We start from the raw sequence: 7,629 nt of genomic DNA, 5'->3' as shown, positions 1-7,629 counted from the left end.
TGGAGCAGCCTCCAGCGGTATTGGCTGCAAAGGCACAGGCTTAATTCCTTGGTTTGGCTTTCCAGTCATCTGAGTAAGGTTTTATGTATGCAGCCACGTCCTTCTTCAATTTCAGCCAAAAAATAGACGCATAATGTGGTCATACATCTTTCTCACACCAGAATGCCCCAACATGTCGTGGGTGGTTTTAATGACTGCACGTCTAGCGGTTGCAGGCACCACAACCTGTAACCATGGCTCACCCATCGAAGTGTCAGTGGACGGTGTCCATTTTCTCACAAGCAGACCATTTTTTATACAGTACCCATGAGCCAGGTTCACAAAAGTGTCAGCTGGGAGCGCACGTTCAAACAAAGAACAGAGGTTCTAGGTCTGTTTGGCCTCCGCCACAGCACGAGTAGCTGAGCGGGTCACAGCACAAGCTGCAAACACGTCAGGGTACTGCTCTGAACAATAATCAGTCTCTCTTCTCAGCTGAGGAGAAGAAGACACCACTGACACAGGATTACTATGCCTCCTGCGTAATTATTTCCAAGAATCACATGGACATCGTCAACAGGTAGGGCAGGGCGAATTCCTAACTCAAGCTCCCTCTCAACCAACTCGGAATAAAACATGACTCTATGTAAAGGAACTTCAAAATAAGTGAGGTCAATTCCCTGAACTAACAGAGATCTTCCAGAACTTGAAGTGGAAGCAAATGGTAGAACAGACTCCAGTATGAACGACTCCGATGCTCCTGTGTCACGGAGAATTTTAACCCGAATTAACTCATCACTGTCTTTTAAAGAAACAAATCCATTGGAAATTAATGGAGTGTAATTGGAATTCAATCCAGTATGCAACAAATTAACATTCAACTTTGAAGGAGATACAGCCAACATGTCCTGCTTCACATCAGAAAACCACTCTTTTGATTTTGCTTTCAGCACTGGACAGCTCCACTTTGAATGACCAGCTGCACGACAGTACCGGCAACCCTCATCCGCGTCAGATCTAATACTCGAGCGATCTACTCCAGAAGCCTGATGTGCACCAACGTTTACACTTCTTTTGCTAGAAAAATTAACCTTGTGGACGTTAGGTGAGCACATATGAGCTTTGTGAGTTAACTCGTACTCATCTACCAACACAGCAGCGTCAGACTCATTCCTAGCCTGTTTCTCTGCATCGTATGTTGCCAAACGCTCTGGCAATTTTCTCTTGAATTCCCCAAGGAAAATTAAATCTATTAAATCATCATATGTCTTAACCTTGCAAGTAACACACCATCGCTGACATTGCAGGTGCAATTCCCTTGCAAACTCAATGTTTGTTTGGTCCGAACATTTCCGCATATTCCTAAAGCGTTGACGATTAGCCTCCGGAATTAATTCATACAACTGCAACTAAGAAGCTTTCACAATGTCATAATCATGGGCCTGTTCAACAGTTAACGCAGAGAAAGCTTGATGTGCCTTTCCTGTGAGACAGCTCTGAAGCATAAGCGCACGGTGTGAACCAGGCCAGTCTTGTGCATCAGCCCCTCGCTCAAACAGAGGAAAAAAGGTATTGACGTCTTTCTCATTAAAGTGAGGAAGCAAGCGTAGACTAGTTGCTATATTGAGCTTAGGACCTACTGCACTAGGTGATGTTATTTTCTCTTGCCGAATGAGATCCAAACGCTGTGCTTCAGGCTCTAGCTTTTGGTGTTCTTATGATCTCTGTGTGTGTTCATTCTCCCCACTGAAGCGGAGCCTTTCTAACTGCAACTGATGCAGAATTCTACTGTTATCCAGCTGCATTTGAAGCAACTCCTTCTGCTGCTCAAAAGACAGCATCGCCGCGGGTTTAGGAGACGGAGGACCTTCCTCTTCGTCTGCAACCGAAGGCTTTCTAACGTCCTCCTCAACTGAATCAACGAGAGGTTCTTCCTCATCCTCCTCGTCAGACGTAGGCCTATAGTTGGCTGCAGTAATCAGATCTTTCGCTCACAACGCCAACTTCACCGAAAGTTTGACGTAACTCTTAAATCGAGAGGAAGGAAGTTCAATTCTATAATGGGTAGCCAACTGTATTAACTGGTCCTTTGTTAACACATTAAAGACAGCCCTGGAGGGTTCTTCAGCAAACTTTTCAACAAGTGAGGTCATTCTTCTAGCGATTGCGCAACAAGTGATGTCATCATTCAAGCGCTTGAGCGCATCTCACCAGCTGAACGAATCAGACAATATTCCACAAAACAAGACAATGAAAACTACACAGGGAAGCCCAGCATTAAAATAAGCAAAGACCAATCCAATTTTAACCAAATTTATTAACTAAACGTGGAGCTTCAAATAGGCCTGTAGTGGGATGAATTAAGCATTAAGCCCGCAGGTATGGCAAAACAACCAGAAAACTGGCGATTCCATCAATGCCTTGGAGTGCCACCGAGACAAATTCTCTAGCCACAGGAACTGTTCAAAAATAATGCACCACACGTCCCACAGAATACGCAAGCCTGAAAGGAATAGCTAAGGCCCCGAAAAAAGATTGCTGAACTCACCATCCCTTATTGTCTGACATTCCTGTGCAGATAAACGCACCACCGCATCCTAATACAGCAAGAACCAAGGCGCAGGTAACACAGACGAGCCCCCATTTGTTACGCGGCTCAAATGTAACATAGAAACGGGGCAGGAGACAGCGCGACAATCCACGTTTCTTGGTTTAATTGCGTGAAAAGCATGAATCAAACTGATCTTGACAATCATAGAGCAAAACACAAAGGCCAGGCCCACTTTTATCCGGTTCACGGGGACACCCCCATCCTGGAACATGCGGGACTAGGCCTATGAGAGCAAAGGCAGACAAAACGAGAAGCACAAACACAATGACAACTGAACGGCCAATGTGGCCGTAACAGTGTGTGTGTGTGTGTGTGTGTGTGTGTGTGTGTGTGTGTGGCTGTGTGCGTGTGTGTGTGTGTGTGTGTGTGTGTGTGTGTGTGTGTGTGTGTGTGTGTGTGTGTGTGTGTGTGTATGCGTGTGTGTGTGTGTGTGTGTGTGTGTGTGTGTGTGTGTGTATGCGTGTGTGTGTGTGTGTGTGTGTGTGTGTGTGTGTGTGTGTGTGTGTGTGTGTGTGTGTGTGTGTTGGAGGCCCATAAGAAGCAGATAGGAGGGGCTGACTTCTGTAGACCCTAGCCCTCTATTTTAAACGGTGAGTTCACAGTTCTGCCTGCTGAGACTGTTATCACTGTGCCTGGGGGCACATGCACACACAAACACAGACGCACGCATGCACTCTCAAACACACACACACACAAAAATACACACGCAAACACACAAGCACACACACTTCTTCAGGGACAATCATCCAATCACAAATGGTTCCCTCTCTCTGCTCCCGTTGGGAACAGCTTCCTATTATGGGATGGAGAGGAATAGAGGATGAACAGGCTTGTATGCAGAGCCTTGGGTCTCTGAATACATTTTCTCTCACTTCCTGTCTATCTCCCTCACCCTGTCTGTTTGTCCCACTATCTCTCTCCCTCCGTCGCATTGTCCTTCTCTTCCCCATACCTTTTGCTCACTCACACACAGAACTCACACACAGCACCCACGCATGCACATACATGCATGGGTCCTGATGGATTGCTGCCCCCTGTTGTTTGGTGACGGCATGACAGCGTTTGGTCGTCCTAAAGGTTAATGTATTGATGAATGATGGATGATTCCCTTTATCACTCACAAACACACACATGCACGCACACGCACAACACAACACATGCAAGCACTCAAGCGTGTGCATGCATGTACGCAAGCACACACACACAAACACACAAAGTCATCTGCTGACTACCTGATTCATCCTTTCTCCCAAACTCCTTAGTAGTGAGACTAGGATTCTACAATATATGTGTGTGTGTGTGTGTGTGTGTGTGCCTGCGTGCGTGCGTGTGTGTGTGTGTGTGTGTGTTTTTGTGTGTGTGTGTGTGTGTGTGTGTGTGTGTGTGTGTGTGTGTGTGTGTGTGTGTGTGTGCATGTGAGCACAATTGTTAATTCATTTCCACAATAGAAGAGGACCAACACATTTCTCAGAATGATGACACACACTACTTCATTACTTTGACTTAGTTATTATGATGGTTTGTTAATGTATTAGGGGAACAACCTGTTGCCTTCAACCAAGGGAGGAGATAGAGGTGGTGGGAGGGTGATGAAGAGTAGAAGGAGGAAGGGGAGGGAGGATGTAGGTGAATAAAGGGGGGAGATGGATGAGGTGGAGGGAAGGAGTGGGAGGAGCTAGATCGAGGGGAGAGGGAGGAGGAGGAGGAGGAGGAGGAGGAGGAAGTGGAGGATGAGGAAGAAGAGGAAGATGGAGGGGGTTGTTTCTGAATGTGCGCAGTAAGGTCTCATCCCTTCATGCACATTTACTTCCTCCTCACTCTACTGTCGGTGTCATTATCTCTCTCTCTTACTGCACTGTTGTTCTACTTATCTCTCTCTCACTTCACTGTCTTTGTTATTCTCTCTGTCTTTTACTGCACTGTCGTTCTAATTATCCAACCCCCTCACATCACTGTCTTTGTCATTATCCCTCTCTCTCTCTCTCTCTCTCTCTCTCTCTCTCTCTCCCTCTCTCTCTCACTTCACTGTCTGTGTCATTATCTCTCTTTCTTACTGTACTGTCGTTCTTATTATCTCTCTCTTACTTCACTGCCTTTGTCATTATCTTTCTCACGTAGCTCTAATTTCTGCGACAAATTCGATTAGTGAGCACCCTGTGTGATTTACATGTATGAAACACACATTATATATACATATATATATATCTTTTTTTTTATATTTATATTGGTGATTAGGTTTATATTTATATTGGTGATTAGATTGAGATCAATTGTTGTTTGATTAGCAGTTGGTTCGACAACGCAGCTCGTTCAGTTACTCTGTGTTTATCCAGTATGAGTAATACTGGATATACAGCTGGGTTCTGCAGCATATGGAATATTAATGTGTGTGATCTCTCTGTTCCCGCATCCTACGAGCTGTGGGCAGAAGGGTGTTTGTACTCTGCATGTACTGCATATAGACTACATGTAGTTGATGTTTGTAAGAACATGTATGTGTACTGAGCACAGGATGTTGTTACCCCATATTCCCCATGGATGAAATGCTGGTGGGTGAGTTTGTGTGTGTAAGTGTGTGTGTGTGTGTGTGTGTGTGCGTGTGTGTGTGTCTGTGTTTGTGTGTTGCAACTTCCATCTGGTTGAGAAGTCTCAGTGGAGTCTCCCTGTCACTTACTGCATCTCCCTACACAAAACACACACACACACACACACACACACACACACACACACCACTTCTTCTTTTTACCATATCAATGCTCCTTTCATTGTATTCTGATGTGAATGGAAGAATCCCTAGCAAATTGTTCTAGGATTTGTTAAGGGGTGTGTGTCTGTGTGTCTGTGTGTGACTGTGTGTGTATGTGTGTGTGTGTGTGTGTATTTGTGTGGGTGCCTGTGTGACTAAGCGCACGGTTCCATTCTGTGGTTATTTTTAATGGGGGAGCACATATGTTGAATTATACACGGCGTTCCAGTCCCGCGCTGGACAGATTCACATTAAAAATCTCCAGTCAGCGTAAAGATACGATCACTTACACAGCTGTGTGGAGTAGGGCGGAGGGTAGGAGAAATGGGAGGAGACAAGGGAGGACAGGAGGGAGGAGAGGAAGGAGGAGGAGATGAGGGAGGAGACGAGGGAGGAGACGAGGGAGGAGAAGAGAGAGGAGACAAGGAGACAAGGGAGGAGACGCGAGCAAGGAGACGAGGGAGGAGATGAGCGAGGAGACGAGGGAGAAGACACGAGGGAGGAGACGAGCAAGGAGACGAATGAGGAGACGAGGGAGGAGACGAGGGAGAAGATGAGGAAGGAGACAAGGGAGGAGACAAGGGGTGTGGCACTACGTTAAAGCAGATTTCCGAGACAGATCCGGAATAATCTGGTAAAAGGACTGCTTTGGAAGCGAGCATAACTATACCATGGTCCACTTGAAGGGACTCCTCAGGTGCAATGAAACTATAAAACTGTTTAGTCACGCAGCAGACGCTTTTATCCCAAGCAACTCACAGTGAGTGAAGACGCTTTAATGTGAAGTTAGGGGTGAGGGCATCCCAAGGATGACTAATGTCAGGCATTCGACATTTGGGAATCGACCATGAACCTTTCGAGCTGGTAGTGGAAAATCCAAACCATAGACTACCGAAACCCCCCTATAATACCTTGCTTAACATTACAAAGTAAACCAACAGGGAAGAAGGAAATAATTTATTAAGTTGTAATAAGTTAAACATAATTTAGGCAATAACGGTTATCCAATAGATTAGTCCATAAGACACTGACTGAATCGATGTAGAGTCCCGGTCCACTATCAATCCATTTTGGACAGCTACAAAACAAAACTGTCCATCATTTTCCATTCCCCAGAATCCACAGTGAACAGGAGGAAACAGGTGTAGCTTTAATTAGAGGTTTAATCAGAGTTAAAATGTGCAGATTCTTCGTCGCTCGCGGGGGGCAACAGGTGTTAATTAATACAAACTCTGAAATCTAATCAATTTCACTTCATTTTGCTAATCACCTTCCTCCCACGTTTCCTCTCCTGCCATTATTCTGTTCTCCTTGGACATCCTTGGTGGACAATAAGTCCTCTCATGAATCAGCATCGCTCCAGGTGTGCTGCCTTCTTCTTATTTACTTGAGCCGCTGATTCACTATGTCACGGTCAAGTGTTATCCAGAGAGAAATGTGTAATTTAATAGATAATAGCAATAATATATATGGATTTGAATATGTAACATTACTACTTATTAGTTAATGTTAACCTTAAGGGTTAGCACAATTTTTTTATATATTGATATTGGGAAGAGAGGAGAGAACAGAGGAGAGAAGAGAGGAGAGGAGAGAGGAGAGGAGGAACGACACAAAGAGAGTGAAGATAGACAACAGAAATCTAGGGATGAATATGAGACGTAGCAGGGAGGAGAAATGACAGGAGAGGAATTGAGAGAGAGGTAAGGAGGAGGGAGGGAGGAGAGCAGAGTAGATGACAGGAGAAAGGAGAGGAGGAGAGGAAAGGAGGAGAGAAGGAGGCAGAACACAAGGAGACAGGGAAAGGAGTGGAAATGAGAACAAGAGATGACGAGACAACTCAGGACATGAGCAGAGAGAGGGCACGCAGAGATGAAGGGAGGAGGAGAATGAAGGTGCAGAGAGGGGAGGACTGCGGAGACAGCAGAGAGGCAGAGAGCATGAGGAGGTGAAGGTGTGTTCGAGCAGTGTGTCCAACCTGCAGTCCCAAGGACTCTGTCTCCTCCCCCTCGAGCGAAAGGAACACAAAGGCGCGACTTGTAGAATCCTAAATCTCCAGGTTCCGATGAGTCACAAAGCAGACTGCACACCTTGAGAATCCACAAGCACTCAGAAAGATACAAAACATACAAAATACTAAATATTTCATGAATGTGTGCATGTATTTCAAGTGAAGCCAAATCCCAATGGGATTTAGTTTTGCAAGGTTACCAGTTAATGTGTGTTAATGGCAATGAGGTAAAAAAAATATTTATATATATGTATCACATAAAAGAATACCAAAGAGAAAGGA

This window comes from Pollachius pollachius (genome assembly GCF_949987615.1).
Source record: "Pollachius pollachius genome assembly, chromosome: 2".
NCBI lineage: Eukaryota > Metazoa > Chordata > Actinopteri > Gadiformes > Gadidae > Pollachius > Pollachius pollachius.
The sequence above is the reverse complement of the archived record's forward strand: the minus strand, read 5'-3'. Positions refer to the sequence as shown.